Source organism: Ovis aries, chromosome 4, assembly GCF_016772045.2.
Source record: "Ovis aries strain OAR_USU_Benz2616 breed Rambouillet chromosome 4, ARS-UI_Ramb_v3.0, whole genome shotgun sequence".
Lineage (NCBI taxonomy): Eukaryota > Metazoa > Chordata > Mammalia > Artiodactyla > Bovidae > Ovis > Ovis aries.
The window spans coordinates 77,933,286-77,955,651 of NC_056057.1; positions in this window are offsets into that span (position 1 = coordinate 77,933,286).

Here is a 22,366-nt window from a genome sequence, read left to right on the forward strand (position 1 = left end):
TCTTGGGGCGTTAAAAGTGCTGGAATTCTGCACCGTTTCCCCCGAGGGGGGCAGCTTACCTTGTCTAATGTAACCCCCCAATAAAAGCGGGTGACTCTCTTCTAGAGGAGCCCAAAAGGGAGCCCATGCTTGACCACAGACCCATACCCAGAGCCCTGAGAGGTGAGGGGATGCCCTAGGACCCCGGGGGCAGGGAGGAAGGTGGTGGCCCGCGGAATCTCCCTCCTCCCAGCCTCTCTACACCCAGAGCCCGCCACACGGCAGGCTGTGGGCAAGTCCTGTCCTGGTTCCTACCACCCCTGTCAGCGGGTGCAGGGGTGGAAGCAATGACCAGGTTGTGAGATCCGACAAGCAGAAACCCAGTCGAAGTTCGGCCTGCACGTAGCGTGGCCAGTGCCACCTGAGTGCTGGAGGAGCCAGGTCAGAGTCACAGCAATAGAGTCTAGGGAAGCTGGTGCGAGGCTCTTGGTGCAGGGATGGAGTGGGAGAGGGAAAGGAAAGGGGAAGCTGCAGTTTGCCCTAAGTGGAAGCTGGAAACAGGAGTGATGAGATGTTTTCTTCAGCAGGACAAATGTGGGGACTGTTGCCATGGCACGTGTGTGGCACCCACTGCTTACACTCACTCTAAAGGAAAAGGCTTTGTGCCAGCCTTAACCTGCATTATGCTCACAGTAGCCCCTGGGGGTCCATGCTTCTGTCCTTCTTAGCACACAAGGATCTCAGAGTAAGCAGCTGACTCCAGGAGATGTGGAGAGGTATCAGGACTCCCAGTAGAACCAGTGTCTGCTCCATCAGTCCCTGCTGCTTCTCATATGAGTGGACCACCACGTGGGTGGACTGGGAACTGGAGATCCCAGGGAGTCACAGAGACCAGGAGGCTAGCCCCCTGCAAGGGGTCCTCCCTGAGCTCAGTTCTAGACAAACAGGTTAAACTACTGTGGCTCAGGCATGGGTCTGTTTTAGAGGGGCTCTAGGGCTGAGAACCCCTGCACCATATACTGTTATATGGACACAAGAATTAAATTTGAGGTGTATGTCACATCTTTCTGGAATCAGTATTAGTTGAGCCAGGTGAACTTGCCATTTTTATAAAAGGTCCAAAGTAACCTGGTATCAGCTGTGATAGTTGTAAACACAGCACCTCGCAGTCTCTGCCTAGGCCAGGAACACCTCCACCCCTTGTTTCCCAGCTGTAGCTGTTCATATCAGCAAATTTGGGGTGGCCATCTGGTCCCTCCTCCTGAAATGGCCTCCCCACACAGGACACCTCCTCTGTGAAGCCTTCCTGACTCCCTCTGCCTCAGCCAATTGCTTCCTCATCCTGGTTTCTACTCTCCCTAGTACCCTCCACTCTGTTCGGTCATCAGTTCATTTGTTTCCAACCCCAATGGATCTGGAAGCTCTGGGAGGGCAGCAACTGAACCAGGAATCTGATCTCCTGCCTCCCCCTCACTTGACAAAGTGCCCATCTTCCATCATCTGGTTTTCTACCGGTCCCCAAAACGTAGTAAAGCCTGCAAGATTTTTCTTTTTAAGTACTGAGTGTCAAGAGTAGATTCTCTTGTTAAATGATGTGGTATATTTCTATATCTTAATTACTTTGTGAAAAGAAAGCTGAATAATATCCAAAAATGGATCAAGCTACGTAAGAATGCAAGAAGTATGATAAAGTGATCTGGGTACAAAGTTCACAAATCAGTAACACACTCTTCCTCACCCAACAACTTCAACGGGCAAGATGAACTCTTTTTCTACAGAGCCTGTGTATTACAGGGTCGATGGGAAGAGATTCAGCCATAGCACCATGCCTTTTGTTTGCTGCTACACACAAAGCATCTCCTGACACAGCACACTGCTCCTCCTGACAAAGCATCCAGGGCCACGGGGCATGGTTCACAGGTCATTGTCACGTCTATCATGTCCTTTGTGCCTCATGGCATCCTGGTGAAAAGGTTTATCACCCTTGTCTTGTTGACCAGGAAGCAGAGGCCTGGAGATGCTCCTGCAGGGCCAGAGATGGGGATGCACCAGAGCTTCGTGGGAGCTATGGAGGCTATGGCTCCCTAACTCCAGCTGATGGGAGAGATTGTTACCATCACAGTACAGACGTGCACTGCTCATAGGTTCCTCTTGTCTCATCCCATTGGCTGGAAGGAAAGGAGAAGACCTCACATGGGCAATTTGCACCCAGGGCTATCGGAGAAATTATCCGAGAGTCAAATGCACACATCCAGTACTCTCTCTGGGTGTCATGGCTTGAAATGTGTCCGCCTCAAATTTATACTCTGAAGTCCTAACCTGCAGTACCTCTGAACATGACCTTATTTGGAAATGAGGTTATTACAGATGCAATTAAGCTGAGGCCATTCTGGAGTAGGGTGAGTCCTAACCCGATATGACCGGTGTCCTTATACAAGGGGGCATTTGAGACAGATTCACAAGCAGAGAATAGCACGTGAAGACTGGAGTGATGCCGCCACAAGCCAAGGCAGCACCTGAAGTCAGGAGAGAGGCCCGGGAATGGATCCTCCCCCAGGGTCTTCAGAGGAAGCATGGCCCTCCCCACTGACCTTGATCTTGGACTTCAGGCCTCCCACTTCTGTGAGAGAATTGTTTGCAAATCTCTTTTCTGTTGTTTAAGCCTCCAGGGTGCAATACTTTCTTATGGGGCCCTAGCAGACTAATACCTCTAGCATATGGTTTATCTTGGGTAATGTTCCATGTTACAGAGAGTAAATATTGACAGATAGCAAAGGGGTTGCAAAGATCACCAGGGGAAATTTTGTTCTGGGGAGCACGTCCTCCCCAGCAGAGGTGAGCAGATAGAGGGCACCATCGTGGGCCACATTGAGTCCTGCTGGCCTGGGAGGACAGACATTCGGTTACCTTCTTGTCACCAAACAAAAGTTTTCCTCTCCCCTGTGGTGCGCTGCTCAGTCCTCTCCCCACTTTCCTAAGGAGAGCTGGCGCATCTCTTGGGGGCAGACAGGCAGTGTTTCTTGCACCAGTAACGCCACCGGGCCTCCCTCTGATTTTTGATTATTTACAAATCTCATGTGTATGTTTGCATTTGAGCATCACAACGGCCAACGGCCCTGAACTTCGCAGAAACTAATCCAGTTTCAGATCATGAGTGAGTATGATTCAGGGTGGACCCAGCCTGAAGCCAGATTCAGCATCACAGACACCACAGGGATGGTGGACCCTGAGTCACATAGCTGGGCAGGTGTCCCAGCACCACCCTTCTCAGCTGTGTGACTTTGGGCTGGTTACTCAGCCTCTCTGTGCCTCGTGTCCTCCTTAGATGGAGTAGGTAACAACCCCCGGCCCACAGGGTTATGGTAGGAAGAGAGGCACAAATGCCCACAGAAGCTGCACTTACTTCATCAGCACAAAATAAATGGGTTTTGCCCCTCATGGGCCAGTGATCCCTGCATACAGGAATGGGGCAAAGGCCATTCAAACACTTTGAGGTCAATGTATAAGTTTCAGGCATTCTGAACAGAGACCACGCTACCAGGGTAGTGGCTCTAAGCCAGCCCATGGACTTCCTCAGACTTTGGCCGAGACTTAGCTTGCAGACAAGTGTTTCTTATTCCACACGACACCGCTCTGTATTTGGAACAAAGATCTGCCTGTGGGTCTGTGGGGAAGAGACCTACCTCTAGTGGACAGATTCTGAGCCACTGTGGAAATGCAAGTTTTTTGGGACGAAGATAGGAAAGTTCAACAGGAAACTACATTCCACAAATTTAATTTTGTCAGAGCCATTGCTTCTTAATCAAATGACCCACATGACAGGTTCAAAAGAGAGCCGTTAAAGTGGAATAGCCCTGCAGCGAGGTGGCTTGGGGGTGCTCAGCCTCCAAGGACACTGGGATGCACATTCCTGACAGCAGGGCCAGGCACCCTTCCCAGGCCTGCCTCAGATCACTCCGGTGGACTTCTTGTCTGAGGCTTGAGAGGCCCACAGACATGATTTGTGGACAGTGATTAGAAAAGTTCAGGGGGTCTGTTCAGGAACCCTTCAGTCAAAGGGGGGCAGGCGAACTCCAACCCCAACTATCTTAATCTGAACACTTGAGTCAGTTCTAGTGAGGGGAATGAACCTAAAGCCTATTATACAAAGGGAAGTAAGTCAGAAAGAGAAAAACAAATATCGTATATTAACGCATACATTTGAAATCTAGAAAGATGGTACTGATGAACCTATTTGCAGGGCAGCAATGGAGATGCAGGCATAGAAAATCGTCTTGTGGACAAGGGCATGGGGAATAAAGGAGCGGGTGAGATGAATGGAGAGAGTAGCATGGAGGCATCTACACTACCATAGGCAAAATAGATAGCCGGTGGGAATTTGCTATATGACTCTGGGAACTCAAACTGGGGCTCTCTGTAACAACCTAGAGGGGTGGGAATGGGTGGGAGGTGGGAGGGAGGTACAAAAGGGAGGGGACATATGTACACCTATGGCTAATTCATGTTGATGCATGGAAAAAATTAAACCAATATTATAAAGCAATTATCCCTCAATTAAAAAACTTTTATTTTAATCTGAAAACTAAGAGGCCCCTTTACTCTCCCGGCTGAGCGCCTAGATGGCTGACCCAGGATCACAACTTGGAGGCCCGGGGAGGCCACCAGGGGAGGTGCTCCCCTCCTGAAGTCCTCAAGCCCAAGCAGGGGCTGCCCTTGGACAAGTGGATAGATGACAGTAGGCAGATGACCAGCCTCCCCTTCACATGTCACTGTCCCCTGCAGTGCCAGCAGGAAGAGGGCTAACTGTAGCTTCAAAGTGCCTCTACCACTTGCCTCCCCAGGGTGGTGGGCTCGCAAATCCCGGGGGACTCAGCGTCCTCACTTCTGCGCTAGCGACTCTGGCCAGCCTAGGGGCAAAGGCATCAGATAACATCTGAGTGTCCACCACTTCTGCAGGGAGACCCGGCTGGCGGGAGGACGTTGGTGTGACAGGCACTTTCGCCGATTGCCCTTGTCACTTAGGGTTTGGCATCAAGCAGAGCAGGACTCCGGGCTGGTGGGAGAGGCGAGTGCCGGCCGAGCAATCACACAGATAGATACATGATCGCACCTGTGGCAATCATCTGCCGGGAAAGCAGGATATGTCCTCGGAAGACCCCTGTGATGGGAGAGAGGGGTCAGGCTACACTGGGCTCTGTGAACCACATCTGTGCACCCAGAAGGGTGGGCTATTGTTCTTGATGCCCAGAGCACACTGTGGGGCCTAGACGATTAATCCAGACTTGGTGGTGGTAGGCGATGGTGGGCATGGGGCTTGCTGACCTCCTCTACTGCCCAGAGCCAGGGTTCCTGTGAAGTTTCTGTGTCATCTTGGTGAGACAACAAGTGGCCTCTTGAGGAGTGAACATCAGCCACGAGCAGGGTGGGAGGGCCCAGATGACTCTGGGAAGGTTGACATCAGCACAGGTAGGATGAAAAGGTCCACTGACCGACCCTGGGACACAGGCCACGGTGGCCACTCTCAGGTGCAGACAGCAATTCATTCAAGCCCTATCCATGCCGACTCAGGTGCTCCAGGGAAAAATCATCTGCCCTAATCTAACACACCTCCCTCCATGAGCCAAAGCAAGTGCATCCCCTTCCTGTGTTCTCTATATTGCTTTTTTTTTTTTTTTAAGAAATTAGATTCTGGGCAGGTATGCAGTGGTGTTTTCTGAGAAGGAGGGGAGCTCTCCATCTAGGTGGTGACTGTCCGGGAGCCAAGTGTTCTCACGGGAGTGTGGTTCTGTCCAGCAGGAGGAAGGAGGGGACACAGTGTCCTGATGGTCACCTCTGCTGTTAGTGAGGACAGGGTGGTCAGGGCAGACAAGGACCACCCACCCCAGAGGCAGTGCCTGGCATGCACCCTGACACCAAGCGGCGGGCCCGGGGTGATGAGGGCAAAGCTGGGATTCCCTATGGATTCCCTGGTGACATCTGGGGTCCTGACAGCTCCTGAAACAATGCTCTTAGTACCAGCTCTCCTGGCAGACCATCCACCACGGGGACAGAAGGCGACAGGAGAGGTGCCCGCTCAGCGCTGCCCCAAAGCCGCCTGCCGACAGTTATTTGTAGTGACCCAGGGGACCTAAGCTGACCGGCACTAAATGGATTTGTATAAACCCTCCCCAGGGGGTCGAGCTGAAGACGGAGGGAGGTAGGGGAGCGGAGCTAAAGGCTCACCCTGAAACGTGCCGGGCGGTTGTGGGGGGGTGGCGCTGGGGTGGGAAATAAGCTGTGTGCGGTGGAGAGTCGGCTCTGACAGCTGCGCCCGAAAGGCAGGGAAGCTTCAGCCTGAGGATTTGCACTAAAAATAGAATCACTGGCTTGTGGGTAGAGAATCTGACCCAATTAGAGATTACCAGTTTCAGGAATTACTGGAAAAGAAATCTCATTAAATAGGTTAAATATAGGCGCCAGAGGCTGAAAAGGCCATCTGGGACTAAAAGGAAAACCAAAACTCCAGAAGGATTTTTAAATGCATTTTGCATCTCCTGTAAAGGGGAGGGACTTAGAGTGCTGTAAATGCAGCCTGAGGCATCTGGATGATGAGCTCCCAGCCCTGTTTTGCATTTTGCAGAGGGTGGAGGCTGGTTCAGAGCCATGCTGCCCACTGGCCCCTTCCTCGCCACCATGGGGTCTGGCTAAGCGGACCCTTCCCTGTGTTAAAGAGCTGCAGCTCTGAGTCACACTCAGTGTTGACAGCACTCAGCTAAACCCACAGGAAATGTAAGTGGGACCCCACCCCAACCCACTCTGGATTCCCTGAGTCTCCAGGCACCGCCTCATCCCCATAAAGAGCCCAGCAGCCTCTCCCTCCAAGCCTGCCTTCCTCGCCTCATGTCCAATCTGCCTCCAAGTCCTATGAATCCGACTCCTGAAATAGCTTCCTCCCATGCATCTCCTCTCTCACCGGCTGCAGCTTGCCTTCATCCGGGTCTTCATCGCTTCTTGCCAAGACCACTGGAACAACCCTCCCTCCCATCACTCAGACGCTGGCACATTTTCCCTAAAATGTAGAAAGCATCTTATCCATTCCATACTCTAAAAAAAGATGCTTCCTACTGCCTCAGAGCATCCCCCAAGCATGTTTTTTACAGCACACGCGTCCTGAGGAAAACCCTAAGAAAAGAAATGCTGTGTCTGAAAGCTCTCAAGAGATGCTGCAGACAGGAGCCCCGCTTACCTTGGCTGAACGCTGCCTTTCAGCTAACTTGACTACGGAACACTTAGGGGCACTGTATAGCATGAGTGCCGCCCTGGGCAAGGCTGGGCAGGGCAGCACCCAGCCCGTCCCCTCTCCTACACAACTGCATGCTGGTTGCCCCCAGTTCAGACTGGTAATTCTTTAACTGTTCCCTGCCACCCCCCGTGTGGCCAGGTCCTCTCTGAACCTCTCCTCTGCCTTGCAGAGTTTCACCCACTATATCAGCCAGAAACCTTCCAGGTCAATCAAGAAGAATGGAAACCACAGTAGCAGGTCTGTTCACACACATCTCTGATGTGTCCTGAAACCCAAATCGTGTTTTCCTGATACCAATGGGAGCAACACAAGGAAGGGCAGGTGCCTCCTGTGCCTTGGGTCATTCCAGGTTAACTCTGTCCTCCACATGCCAGCAGAGGCAGCCCAGTGGCCCCCACGTGCTCACTGCTGGGACCGTTACTGTGCTAGGAGCCTAGGGTCTCCAACAGCCAGCCTGAGTCTGGGTCCTGTTCCTCCCTAGGCAAGAGGGCATCAGGAAAACACACAGTTTTGCAGCCCATTGGAACCATGTCAACTGGGGAAGGTTGGGTCGCTAGTAGGATAAAACACCATCAGCACACCCCCATTTATGGACCAGCTCAGTTCCCTCTTCATCGAAGGAGCCCCACACCAATTCCCTCCACACTCCCCTGCCTTCCCACACTCATCAACTTCTATCTCTGTAGCAGGCTGAATGGGATCCCCCCCCGAACTCATCCTCAGAATGGGACTTTAGAAATAACATTCTTTGCAGATGCAATCAATTAAAGGTCTCAAGATGCCATCATCCTACATTTAGGTGTCCAAGTGGAAACACTTATTTTCTTGGACTCTAAGTCACTGCAGACGGTGACTGCAGCCACCAAATTACAAGACCCTTGCTCCTTGGAAGGAAAGCTATGACAAACCTAGACAGCATATTAAAAAGCAGAGGCATCACTTTGCTGACAAAGGTCCATATAGGAAAAGCTTTGGTTGTTCCAGCAGTCACGTATGGATGTGAGAGTTGGGCTATAAAGAAAGCTGCGCGCCGAAGAATTGATGCTTTTGAACTACAGTATTGGAGAAGACTCTTGAGAGTCCCTTGGACGGCAAGGAGATCCAACCAGTCTATCCTAAAGGAAATCAGTCCTGGGTGTTCATTGGAAGGACCGATGTTGAAGCTGAAGCTCCAGTACTTTGGCCACCTGATGCGAAGAACCTACTCATTGGAAAAGACCCTGATGCTGGGAATGATTGAAAGTGGGAGGAGAAGGGGATGACATCACTGACTCAATGGACATGAGTCTGAGCAAACTCTAGGAGATAGTGAAGGACAGGGAAGACTGGTGTGCTGCAGTCCATGAGGGTCACAAAGAGTCAGACACAACTTGGCGACTGAATAACAACAAACGAGAAGAAAACATGGCCGTGTGAGGGCGGAGGCAGAGCTTGGAATGATGCTGCCACAAGCCAAGGATGCCAAGGCTGGCCAGCCACCACCTCAGCTGGAAGCTGAAAGGCAGGGTTCCTCTACAGGTTTCACAGAAAGCACAGCCCTGCCAGTGCCTTGATTTTGAACTCCTGGCATCCACACCGGGAAAGGATACATTTCTGCTATAAGGCAACCACCCAGTTTGTGGATTTTTTTTACAGCAGCCCTAGGAAACTTTTATAGTCTTAAAAGACAATTATTTAGCTTCCTCCTACACAGTCACTTCTCTCTCATTGTCATGTCCCTCTCCTCTACCCTCAGGGCTTAGCTCCCCTCCGCAGGTCCCCAGAGAATATGGATGTTTGTTTTTTCTCCTATGTATGTATGTTTCTATGGCTTATAAAATTTTTATGAAAGCCTTTTATAATCATAAAAATGTAATTTAATATCATGAGGTTGGAAATCTAACACATTACAGGTTTGCTATGAGGACTAATGAATAAGTCAGAATAGATAAATTACAATTCAGCCATTGTAAAGCATAAGTAAAATATACATTATTGTTGTAATAATATGTCTTTTTCAGGTCAAGACAAATTGTTATCAGTGAGAGGAAAGCAGGCCAGTTTATATGTGCTTTCAGTTCATAGTTACCAAGTCCCTGTTCTTGGCCTGCAGGGGAAAGATGCGCTTGCCTCCAGGACCTGGCCGGAAGTGATGGCAAACCAGCCCTTGGGCTGCCCTGAAGTCTGGTCAACGTGCTTTTTCCTTGGTCAGATGTTGTTTGAAAAGAGAGCTGGAACACTACAGGTGGGCATCCTTCTCCCCACAGATGGTTACAAGTAGGGAGTAAATGCTTATTTATCACATATTAATTAAAGTACCCAGGAAGAAACAGAGAGTTAGGATGCTAAGAAGTCCTTCAAGAATAAAAACTCCAAGGAGGTGCCAATGCACCTGGGGGGATGGGCAGTCCTGGATGCTGGTGAGGATGCCGCAGTGTAAGAGGCCACTGTGCAAGGCTCGTGGGGCATAAAGTGGTATAGCCCAGGTCCCCCGTGCGGCAGAGTGCAGCCTCAGCCCTGAGCACACTGGTGTGCTCGCCTGCACCCCTGATCACAGCAGGCAGGCTGGGAGCTCCCAGGCACTGCACCTGGAATTTGGTGGAAGTTATGGGAGTGGGGGGCAAGATTCATTTTGTAAAAACACTCAGAACTCAGCTGTGGCCTTGCATAGCCACAGGTTTGCTGCTACCACTGACCTTCTTCTAGAGCCAAACTCCATGAGCCTCGCTTCTCTCAACTTTGACATTTTCATCTGTTAGAAGGAGGGTAATGGATGATCCCTCCTTGCTGTGAACATGGGCGCCACAACCTAGGGTCAGGGTCCCAGAGTCATCCAGGGCTGGGCTGCCAGGGTGACGATCAGCTTCAGGGACAAGAGGAAGCATTCAGAGGACCCTGGACAGACTTTCAACTTAGGCTCTGTCCATCCTACTGCAACAGCCCATAAACACTGGCAGCTCATATTTGCCGAGCATTCAGCGGGTGCTAGGGCTGTTCTGAGGGTGTATTTGCTTATGAGGTGATCTGCCCGCTCTGGAGGTGTAGGGGAAGCCCCTGACAAATCCCCTGAAAGAGATTGTAGGGAGGGGGAGCCAGTCACCTCACCTACAGAGGAGAGGGTCAGCCCCCCGGGGAGGGTGATTGAGGAGTGTGGGAATGAGGAAAGGAGTGGCTCAGGGGCTGGGGGGCAGGCTGTCTTCCACTCCTTCCTTCCCCATGGCAAGGAGAAAGGGACAACCTGGAGCCGTCACCTTGGGCACCTGCTCAAGTTCACTGGTGTAGGTTCAGCCAGTCCCAGACTCCTCTTTGAGAAATTACATGTTAGGTGAAAACCACTTTTATATAAACAAAAGGGGGAGGGTAGACTGTTCTAGAATAAAAGAGACATAATAACCAATAGTAATACATGAACCTTGATTGAATCCTAGTTGTTACTCTTTAATTGAACTACCATTGATTTATAATATTGTGTTTGTTTTAGGTGTACAAACTGATTCAGTTACACATATATAGGTTTATCTATTCTTTTTCATATTTACTTCTATTATAGGCTGTTTCATGATACTGAATATAGCTCCCTGTGCTATACAGTAAATCTGTATTTATTTCTTTTATATACAGTGGTATATGCTAAACTCATACCCCTAATTTATTCCCTCACCTTTCCCTTTTAGTAACCATAAATTCATTTTCTATGTCTGTGAGTCTGTTTCTGCTTTGTAAATAAGTTCACTTATAATATTTTTTAGATTCCATGTATAAGCGATATTGTATAATACTTGTCTTTCTCTGTCTGACTTACTTCACTTAATATGATAATCTTTGGAATCCTAGTTTTTAACCATAAACTAGCCTTTGAGGACAGTGAGGGAAATGTGAAAATACCCTGGGTCTGAGATGATATCAGGGAATTAGTAAGTGGCCAGCTGACTTGGTTTTCTTAAGAGTGATAATTATGTTGCAGTTACAAACTAGAGTGTCTTGTTTCTTAGGATGTGGATGCTGAGATATTCAGGGATGAAATTTCACAATGTCTATCAGTTCAGTTCAGTTCAATTGCTCAGTCGTGTCTGACTCCTTGAGACCCCATGGACTGCAGTACGCCAGGCTTCTCTGTCCATTACCAACTCCGGGAGCCTACTTAAGCTCATGTCCATCGAGTCAGTGATGCCATCCAACCATCTCATCCTCTGTCATCCCCTTCTCCTCTCGCCTTCAATCTTTCCCAGCATCAGAGTCTTTTCCAATGAGTAGGTTCTTTGCATCAGGTGGCCAAAGTATTGCAGTTTCAGCTTCAGCATCAGTCCTTCCAATGAATATTCAGGACTCAGTTCCTTAGGATGGACTGATTGGATCTCCTTGCAGTCCAAGGGACTCTCGAATCTTCGCCAATACCACAGTTCAAAAGCATCAATTCTTCGGCCCTCAGCTTTCTTTATAGCCCAACTCTCACATCCATACATGACCACTGGAAAAACCATAGCCTTGACTAGACAGACCTTTGTTGGCAAAGTAATGTCTCTGCTTTTTAATACGTTGTCTAGGTTGGTTATAACTTTCCTTACAAGGAGTAAGCATCTTTTAATTTCATGGCTGCAGTTACCATCTGCAGTGATTTTGGAGCCCAAGAAAATAAAGTCTCTCACTGTTTCCATTGTTTTCCCATCTATTTGCCATGAAGTGATGGGACTGGATGCCATGATCTTAGTTTTCTGAATGTTGAGTTTTAAACCAACTTTTTCACTCTCCTCTTTCACTTTCATCAAGAGGCTCTTTAGCTCCTCTTTGCTTTCTGCCATAAGGAGGGTGTCATCTGCATATCTGAGGTTATTGATACTTCTCCCAGCGATCTTGATTCCAGCTTGTGCTTCATCCAGCCTGGCATTTCACATGATATACTCTGAATATAAGTTAAATAAGCAAGGTGACAATATACAGCCTTGACGTACTCCTTTCCCAATTTGGAACCAGTCTATTATTCCATGTCCGGTTCTAACTGTTGCTTCTTGACCTGCATACAGATTTCTCAGGAGGCAGATTAGTTGTCTATAACTTTCATCAAATTGGTTCAATCAAAGAAAACTCTTTCCATTTTCCCTTCTGTTTAAATGTTTTATATTGAAAGTTAGAAAGGGGAAGAGGGAGGGAAGGAAGAAGGGAACCTACAGGAAATTCAACCCAGAAGTGCCCCTTGGCTACCAACAGAAAGTGCTACCCATCAGAAAGCACCTTGGTCTGAGTGCCCTATTCTCCTCAGACAAAGATAAACAACCTGATTTCATACTCAAAGACATCAAAGACATAAGAAAACAAACTACTGAATGTGACAGTCAACAGAAAACAAACAACCATGGATTTGGACCCTCAAAGACCTGAGATAGTGTAACGATCATATACAAAGTATAAGTAATGATGAATATATTTCCTAAGGAATTAAAGGTGTAGTTACAGAAATGAACGAGCAATAGACTATAATAAACAGTGTCTTAAAAGCAGCCAGAAGGGAAGGATCTGCTGCTTACAAAAGAACAACAGGTGGCCTGAGAACAGACTTTTCAGATAGCAACAAAGAGCTCTCAAAACAGAAGAATTACAATTTTTGAGGACTGAGTAAAAATACCTCTCAACTGAGAATGGTGTAATTTGCAGAATAAACTTTCCTGAATGGGGATGAAATATATCTTCAGAAAAATCAAAGATCAAGAAAATTGCACCAATGTAAGGACAATAATGAAATTTCTAAAAGAGTGCTCCAGGAGGAAAAGAAAATGAACCCAGAAAAAATGATCTGAACTGGGTGGGGAGTAGAAAGACAAATATCAGGCATACAAACAAAACTAAGTAATTTCTTGATTACAAGAGTTAATAGGTAACAACACCCAAAGATAAAAAAATCAAGAAAAAAGAAAGAAATGGAAATACTGAATAAAGGACAACTGGTTAATGAGGCTAACACCAGGCAGGATAAGCTTCATACGGAAAATGTTCCTGAGGCCAGAGAAGATCACAACATAATGACAGTAGCTCCACAGGAGGACACAGGTTGTGGTCAGCTCAGCCTGCTCTCACAGAACACCATGATGGCAGACATTTCTTTCCACACGGCTCTGAAAGCTGGAAGTCCAAGGTCAAGGTACCAGCATAGTCAAGTTCTAGTGAGAACCACCTTCCAGGTTGCAAACAGCTGACTCCCCTTCTACTTCGATGGTGGGAGTAGGTCAAACTAGCTCTGTGGGGCCTGTTATTATTATTATTATTATTATTATTATTATTATCGGCCTTGCAGCTTGCAGGATCTCAGTTCCCCAACCAGGGATTGAACTCTAACCATGGCAGTGAAAGCCCAGAGTCCTAACCATGAGGCTACCAAGGAACTCCCTGGAACCCCTTCTTGCTGCTGCTGCTGCTAACTCGCTTCAGTCGTGTCCGACTCTGTGCGACCCCATAGACGGCAGCCCACCAGACTCCCCCATCCCTGGGATTCTCCAGGCAAGAATACTGAAGTGGGTTGCCATTTCCTTCTCCAGTGCATAAAAGTGAAAAGTGAAAGTGAAGTCACTCAGTTGTGTCTGACTCCTAGTGACCCCATGGACTGCAGCCTACCTGGCTGCTCCGTCCATGGGATTTGCCAGGCAAAAGTACTGAAGTGAGTTGCCATTGCCTTCTCTGGGAACCTCTTCTTAGAAGGGTGCTAATCCCATTCATGGGGGCTCAACCCTCATGACCTAATTACCTCCCAAAAGACCTACCTTCTAATGCCACTGCATTAGAGATTGGATTTCAACATATGAATTTGGGGGAGGGAGATAAATATTCAATCCATACATTATAATAATTCTGAATTTGCATGAAAAAAGTCAACTCCAAATATATAAATTAAGAATTGGCTTGGGACTTCCCCAGTGGTCCAATGCAGGAAGCATGGGTTCAGTCCCTGGTCGGAGAACTAAAATCCTACATGCCTCAAGTTATGGCCAAAAAAAAGGAAATTGGTAGAACTAATAGAAATTGACAAGTATATTATCAGAGTCGGAGAAGGCAATGGCACCCCACTCCACTAGTCTTGCCTGGAAAATCCCATGGATGGAGGAACCTGGTAGGCTGCAGTCCATGGGATCACTAAGAGTCGGACACAACTGAGCGACTTCACTTTCACTTTTCACTTTCATGCATTGGAGAAGGAAATGGCAATCTACTCCAGTGTTCTTGCCTGGAGAATCCCAGGGACAGGGGAAGCCTGGTGGGCTGTCGTCCATGGGGTCGCACAGAGTCAGACACAACTGAAGCGACTTAGCAGCAGCAGCAGCAGCAGCAGCATTATCAGAGTAGTTGTTATCAATCCTCCTTTTTCAATTATCAATAATTTAAGCTGACAAAAAATGAATAAAGGTAAACTAGGTTTGAAGACTATTAAACTTGATTTATTCAATAATACACTCTTCTAGGTACTTATGCAACATTTACAAAAGTTAAACACTAGGTCACAAAGTAAATCTCAAATATCTGAGTCAAAGACTCAGATATTTACAAACCAGTCATCCAGCCACAATAAAAGTAAAATATGTGTAAACATAAAATGATTACTAAATGTTTCTATATGTCAAAATAACTCATGACTCAAAGTGAAATAATACCAGAAAAATGCAAAGTACTCAAAGCTGAGCGATAAAAGATACTGCATACCAAACCTTGAGATACAATGGACACAGTATTTCATGGGAAGTTTATAGCCTCAAAGACTTTAATAAGAAAGAAGAGAGGCTACAAATAAAAAACTAAGAACTCAACCTAAGAGGCTATATAAAGAACTATAGAATATCATGTGAAAATATGTTAAATTCTAAAATTAAATAGAAAACAAATATTCAATCTTCAAAATCAATAAAGCCAAATAAGTTCTTTAAAATGACTAAGGAAACTGACAGTTCTTTGTAGAAGTTGATTGTTTTAAAGGAAGGAAAGTATAAGAAAATATCAGGGGGACTTTCATGGTGGTCCAGTGGTTAGGAGTAGGCCTTACACTGCAGGGGACACCAGCTCAATCCTTGGTCCAGGAAGATCCCACATTCAGCAGAGTAACTACTGCCATGTGCCACGACTCCTGAGGCCCTTGTGCCTAGAGCCCATGCTTCACAGCACGAAAAGCCACCACAACAAGAACTCATCACGCTGCAACTGGAGAGTAGCCCCTGCTTGCTACAACTGAAGAAAGCCCAAGGGCAGCAACAAAGACCCAGGGCAGCCAAAAATAACTAAAATAAATAAATAAAAATCATAAGGAAAAAAAGAGAAAATATTAGAAATATGAAAGAGGACTTAATTACCAAAACTACAGTTTAAAGAAATTAAGATGATGCCATTTACAAAATTTGTGGCAACATATTTGAGAGCGTTTGATGCTTTTGAACTGTGGTGTTGGAGAAGACTCTTGAGAGTCCCTTGGACTGCAAGGAGATCCAACCAGTCCATTCTGAAGGAGATCAGCCCTGGGATTTCCCTGGAAGGAATGATGCTAAAGCTGAAGCTCCAGTACTTTGGCCACTTCATGCAAACAGTTGACTCACTGGAAAAGATTCTGATGCTGGGAGCGACTGGGGGCAGGAGGAGAAGGGGACGACAGAGGATGAGATGGCTGGATGGCATCACCGACTCGATGGACGTGAGTTTGAGTGAACTCCGGGAGTTGGTGATGGACAGGGAGGCCTGGCGTGCTGCGATTCATGGGGTCGCAAAGAGTCGGACATGACTGAGCGACTGAACTGAACTGAACTGAACTGAACTGATAATCTGAATCCTGAAAAAAATATAACTAATGAATAACATCTTGAGGAAATGAAACATTTCAGTAGTGGTATAATCATTAAAAGAAGTGGGTCAGTAGTTAATAGTAAGCCTGGGAGATTTTAGTGATCAGTTCTGCCAAACTTTTGAGGAATCCATCGCTCCAGAATCAGAGACAATTCCCGAGAATAGAAAAAAAGGGTACACTCCACTTTGTTTTATGAACTACTAGGCCTTGTTAGCATTAGAAAAATAATCTATAAGTATCATTCTCCAAATTAATAGATTAATAAGGGAGAAACCATACCATCATCTCAAATGATGCCACAAAAGCATTTGATAAAATCCTTCACACATTCTTCATCAGTCTAATTGAATAAAAATGGAAGTGGACTTCTTAACTTAATAAAAATCTTCAAAAACATTAGCCTTTGTGATGAAATCTTAGAATCATTTTCTTTAAAAATCAAGAATAAGACAAAGACTCCCATTCTCATAATTTATATCCACTGTTTATTTGAGATCCTGGCAAAGTATAATAAATAGTATTAAATCAATGTAAATGGTATTAAAGAGTTTCTAAAGATTTAAAAGCTTTAAGCATTGGAAAATCATAAGGAACCAAGCTATTATTATTTAAATATCATGTGATATTCTATTGGATTGGCCAAGAAGTTTGTTCAAGTTTTTCCATAAGATGTAATGGGAAAACATGAACAAGCTTTTTGGTCAAACAAATACATCAAAAATCCAGGAAAATCCATACCTAAATCATCAGAAATTATATGTGTTTAACAATATGATTGACTAGAAGATCAGCAGCAAAAATTAAGAATGTATTTATATCTCTGAAACAGGAACAGAGTTTTCCAAATGATCCCATTTATAATGATAGTCAAAACTGTAAAGTACCTAAGAATACATGTAACAAAAGGGGTGCAAGTCCTATAGAGATAAAATTATGAAACTTTGGGAAGGCACACACATTTTTTAAAAGCCTATTTCTCAAGATCAGGAAAAAGCTGAACTACAGAAACATTCAAGTTATCTTTCATTCAGACAGAACCCCCTCACTGCTAGCTCACTGTTTTTTCCTATGAAAGTAAGAGAGAAACTTAAACTGTTTGTGTGTGTGTGTGTGTGTGTATTTTGCCGAATTATGTAGTGGAGAATATTATCCCAAATCCCATGCTGTGAATCATGCTCTCACAGTCTTTGCAACTCTAAAGCCTGGGCTTCCCAGGTGGTGCTAGTGGTAAAGAACCACTAAGCTGGTAAAAGATGTGGGTTCAGTTCCTGGCTTCAGAAGATCCCCTGGAGGAGGGCATGGCAACCCACTTCAATACTCTTGCCTGGAAAATTCTGTGAACAGAGGAGCCTGGAAGGCTGCAGTCCATAGGGGCACACAGTCAGACACGGCTGAAGCAACTTAGCATGAAGCATGCACGGACTTCAGTCCACCAGGCTCCTCTGTCCACGGAATTCTCCAGGCAAGAGTGGGTTGCCATTTCTTCCTCCAGGGGATCTCCCCCTTCCAGGTATTGAACCCACGTCACCTGCATTGTCAGGTGGACTCCACCACCGAGCCACCAGTGATTCTCAAATTTGAGTCTGCATCAGCATCCCCTGGAGGATTGCCCTCCCCTCTCCCAGCTTCTAGTTTAGTAGGTATGCTGCTGCTGCTAAGTCACTTCAGTCATGTCCAACTCTGTGCGACCCCATAGACGGCAGCCCACCAGGCTCCCCTGTCCCTGGGATTCTCCACGCAAGAACGCTGGAGTGGGTTGCCACTTCCTTCTCCAGTGCATGAAAGTGAAAAGTGAAAGTGAAGTCACTCAGTTGTGTCTGAACCTTAGCATGGACTTCAGCCTATCAGGCTCCTCCGTCCATGGGACTTTCCAGGCAAGAGTACTGGAGTGGGGTGCCATTGCCTTCTCCGTTAGTAGGTATGGGCTGGGACCAAAGGATGTGCGTTTTAAACAATTTCCCAGGTGATGTGAGGCTACTGGTCCAGGGACCTACTGTATTTATTATGAAGTACTACCAATAAATATTTCTTTCTGCCTAAAGAGCCTGTTTTGCTCTATTTTCTCAATCAGTTTATAAGATAAAAGCACCAAAATCTGATTGAAAACTTGGGGAAATGCTTTTACATTATTAAAATTTGCATTTCCCATTATCTGAACAGGAATAGAAATTAACAGTTTTATTTGACAGACATAATGTGTTCTATATATAACCACATAATTACAGAAGCAGTGACTCTTCCCATTAAATTGTCAAGGTGGTCGCTGTGTTGTCTCTCACTCTGAGTGGGTCAGGCAGGCAAAGCAAAGGGGGAAGGCTCCACCACTCCCACCCACCAAGGGGAGAAAACCATCCCGGGACCAGAACTGTAATTCACATCACTAAATCCAGCACAGCAGGATTTGAAAGCTAAAGGAAGAATTTTCACATTTTACCTAAATGTTTTTCCATCACTTTAAAGATTCATGTTGATGACTTCAGTGAGTTTTATTCTGACTAGATCCAGACTGAGTAGTTTCAGTGGGAAACCACTGGATTTCCCCACAGTTTCTAGTTCATATATTCACACAAACAAAAATAGAAAGCTCTCAGTGCATCTAGAGACCTAAAATTATTAATGAGACAATGGGCTTTCATGAACTCATGCTGCATGGAAAAAGGGAAAGTCAACGTTATGCATTCATATGATTCCAAGCAGGTTAAAATGTTCAATGTGCAGAAGACACAGCTTCCTAAATATATTTTCCTATTTTCTACAGTGATTATAAATAATCAGTTCAGTTGCTCAGTAGTGTCCGACTCTTTGCAACCCCATGGACTACAGCACGCCAGGCTTCCTTGTCCATCATCAGCTCCTGGAGCTTGCTCAAATTATGTTCATTGTGTCAGTGATGCCATCCAACCATCTCATCCTCTGTCGTCCCCTTCTCCTCCTGCCTTCGATCTTTCCCAGCATGAGTCAGCTCTTCGTATCAGGTGGCCAAAGTATTGCAGTTTCAGCTTCAGCATCAGTCCTTCCAATGAATATTCAGGACTGATTTCCTTTAGGATGGACTGGTGGGATCTCCTTGCAGTCCAAGGGACTCTCAAGAGTCTTCTCCAACACCACAGTTCAAAAGCATCAATTCTTTGGCCCTCAGCTTTCTTTATAGCCCAACTCTCACATCCATATATGACTACTAGAAAAACCAAAGCTTTGATTAGATGGACCTTTGTTGGCAAAGTAATGTTTCTGCTTTTTAATAAGCTGTCTGAAAGTGAAAGTGCAGTAGCTCAGTCGTGTCCAACTCTTTGCAACCCCATAGACTGTAGCCTACAGGCTTCTCCATCCGTGGGATTTCCCAGGCAAGAGTACTGGAATGAGTTGCCATTTCCTTCTCCAGGGGATCTTCCCAACCCAGGGATTAAACCCGAGTCTCCAGCATTGCAAGCAGATGCTTTACCCCCTGAGCCACCAGGAAAGTCAATAAGCTGTCTAGGTTGGTCATAACTTTTCTTCCAAGGAGCAAGCGTTTTTTAATTTCATGGCTGCAGTCACCATCTGCAGTGATTTTGGAGCCCCCAAAATATAAAATCTGTCACTATTTCCACTGTTTCTTATCTATTTGCCATGAAGTGATGGGACCAGATGCCATGATCTTAGTTTTCTGAATGTTGAATTTTAAGCCAGCTTTTTCACTCTCCTCTTTCACTTTCATCAAGAGGCTTTTAGTTCCTCTTCACTTTCCGCCATAAGGGTGGTATTATCTGCATAGCTAAGATTATTGATATTTCTCCCAGCAATCTTGATTCCAGCTGTGCTTCATCCAGTCCAGCATTTCTCGTGTATTCTGCATATAAGTTAAACAAGCAGGGTGACAATATGCATCCTTGACGTACTCCTTTCCCAGTTTGGAACTGGTCTGTTGTTCCATGTGCATTTCTAACTGCTGCTTCCTGACCTGCATACAGATTTCTCAGGAGGCAGGTCAGGTGGTCTGGTACCCCCATCTCTTTCAGAATTTTCTACAGTTTGTTGTCATCCACACAGTCAAAGGCTTTGAGATAGTCAATAAAGTAGAAATAGATGTTTTTCTGGAACTCTCTTGCTTTTTCGATGATCCAACAGATGTTGGCAATTTGATCTCTGGTCCCTATAAATAATGTTGTTATTGTTGTTGTTTAGTCGATAAGTTGTGTCCGACTCTTTGTGACCCCTACGGACTGTAGCCCGCCAGGCTCCTTCTGTCCATGGGATTTCCCAGGCAAGAATACTGGAGTGGGTTGCCATTTCCTTCTCCAAGGGATCTTCCCAACCCAGGAAACAAACCCAGGTCTCCCACACTGCAGGCAGATTCTTTACCAACTGAGCTATGACAGAAGCCTCTGTAAACAAAAGGGATTAGTATTTAGAGCCCTCACTGTGTGCCACGCCCTGCTGTAAAGATACACTGTATGTATCTTGACTCCTGCAGTCCTAGCAAGGATCCTGGACATCGGGACAGGTGGGGACACTGAGGCGCAGAGCTGCAGCCGGCTTGCCCATGCAATCCCACAGCAGTAATCTGGGGCTCTATCGGGCATCTTAGCCCCAGGGTCCTCACTCTCACTCCTGTACTGAGTTATTGCTGTTATTACTTTAGTTCTACAGTAAGTTTTTTTTTTATTTAAATATAAGCTCTCCAACTTTGAAAGTTTATTCTTCTTTTTCAAGATTGTTTGAATATTTGGGACCTTTGCATTCCCATGTAGGTTTTTGAATAAGTTTGTTGCTTTGGTGGAGGATGGGGAAGGCCTTTGAAAGTTTATGAGGGATAGCATTGAATCTGCAGATATTAATAATCTAGGGAGTATTGCTATCTAAATATTATGACATCAAATCCATGAACATGGGCTATCTCTTCATTTATCCATTTATTTAAACTGGTTTGTACACTGATCTTGTATCCTACAAACTGGTTCAATTTATTAGCTCTGTTGGTTTATTTTGTAAATTTCTTCCTTGTGATTGTCTTTTACAAGATCATATCATCTTCAAATACAGTTTTGCTTCTTCCTTTCCAATCTGGGTGCCTTTTATTTCTTTTCTTTCTTTCTCTCTCTCTTTTTGTTGTTGTTGTTGTTGTTGTTGTTGTTGTTGCCTAATTGTTCTGGCTAGAACCTGAAGTACAGTGTTGAATAGAGGGTATGAGAGCAGACATCCTTGCTTTATTCCTGATGTTAAAGGAAAACATTCAACTTTTCACCATTAAGTATAATGCTAGCTGTGAGTTTTACACAGATACCTTTAACATATTGAGGAAGTTTCCTTCTGGTTTTAATTTGTTGCTTATTTTTATTGTGAAAGGGTGTTGGATTTTGTCAAATGCTTTTCCTGTGTCCTTTGAAATAATCATTTTCTTATTTTTCCTATTAATGCTTATTTGACTGCGCTGGTCTATTTGCAGCACATGGAATTTTTAATCTTCATTGTGATATGCAGCATTTTTAGCTGCAGCCTGGGAATTCTTAGTTGCAGTGTGTGGGGTCTATTTCCCTAACCAGAGCTTGAACCCAGGTCCCCTGTATTGGGATCATGGAGTCTTAGCCACTGGTAATGTTATGTATTCTTTATTAGTGTCCTTGAGCTGCCATAACAAAGTACACAGGCCAGGCAGCATAAACAGCAGACATCCATTCTCTCACAGTTATGGAAGCTGTAAGTCCAAGATTAAGGTGTCAGGAGGGTCTTTTCCAGGCCTCTCTCCAGTTGCTGGTGGTTCCCTGGCTTGCGGCAGCTTAATTCAGTCTTCACATGGCACTCGTGTGTGTGTGTGTGTGTGTGTCCATGTCAAATTTTCCCTTTTAATATGGAGAGCAGCCATATTGGATTAAGCGTCTACCCTATTCCAGGCTGACATCATCTTAACTAGCTACATCTTCAATGATGTAGCTGTTTCCAAATAAGGTCACATTATGAGGGTCTAAGGATTAAGACTTCAGTGTGTAAATTTTGGGGAGACATGATTCAGCTGAAATACAATAAAATGTATAGATGTTACGAATACAGATTAAATTTTACTTATTCATAAACCCACAGATGTACCTCCCAAATCAAGACATTAAATATTTCCAGCACCCCAACAGGGTCCCTTCACCTCCACTCAGGTAATAATTTCCCTAAAAGCAATGACTATTTTAGCAAGACTCTATTTTGAAACCAAAGATCTGTTTCGATTTTCCAACATCCGTTTGAAACTACATTATCTCAGCGGAATGCTAATATCCTCCCCACTCTGGGTTCTGACCTTTTCTAAGGAAAAGGTCCCCTCCAAGCCTGTTGGTTCTGTGGCGAAAACC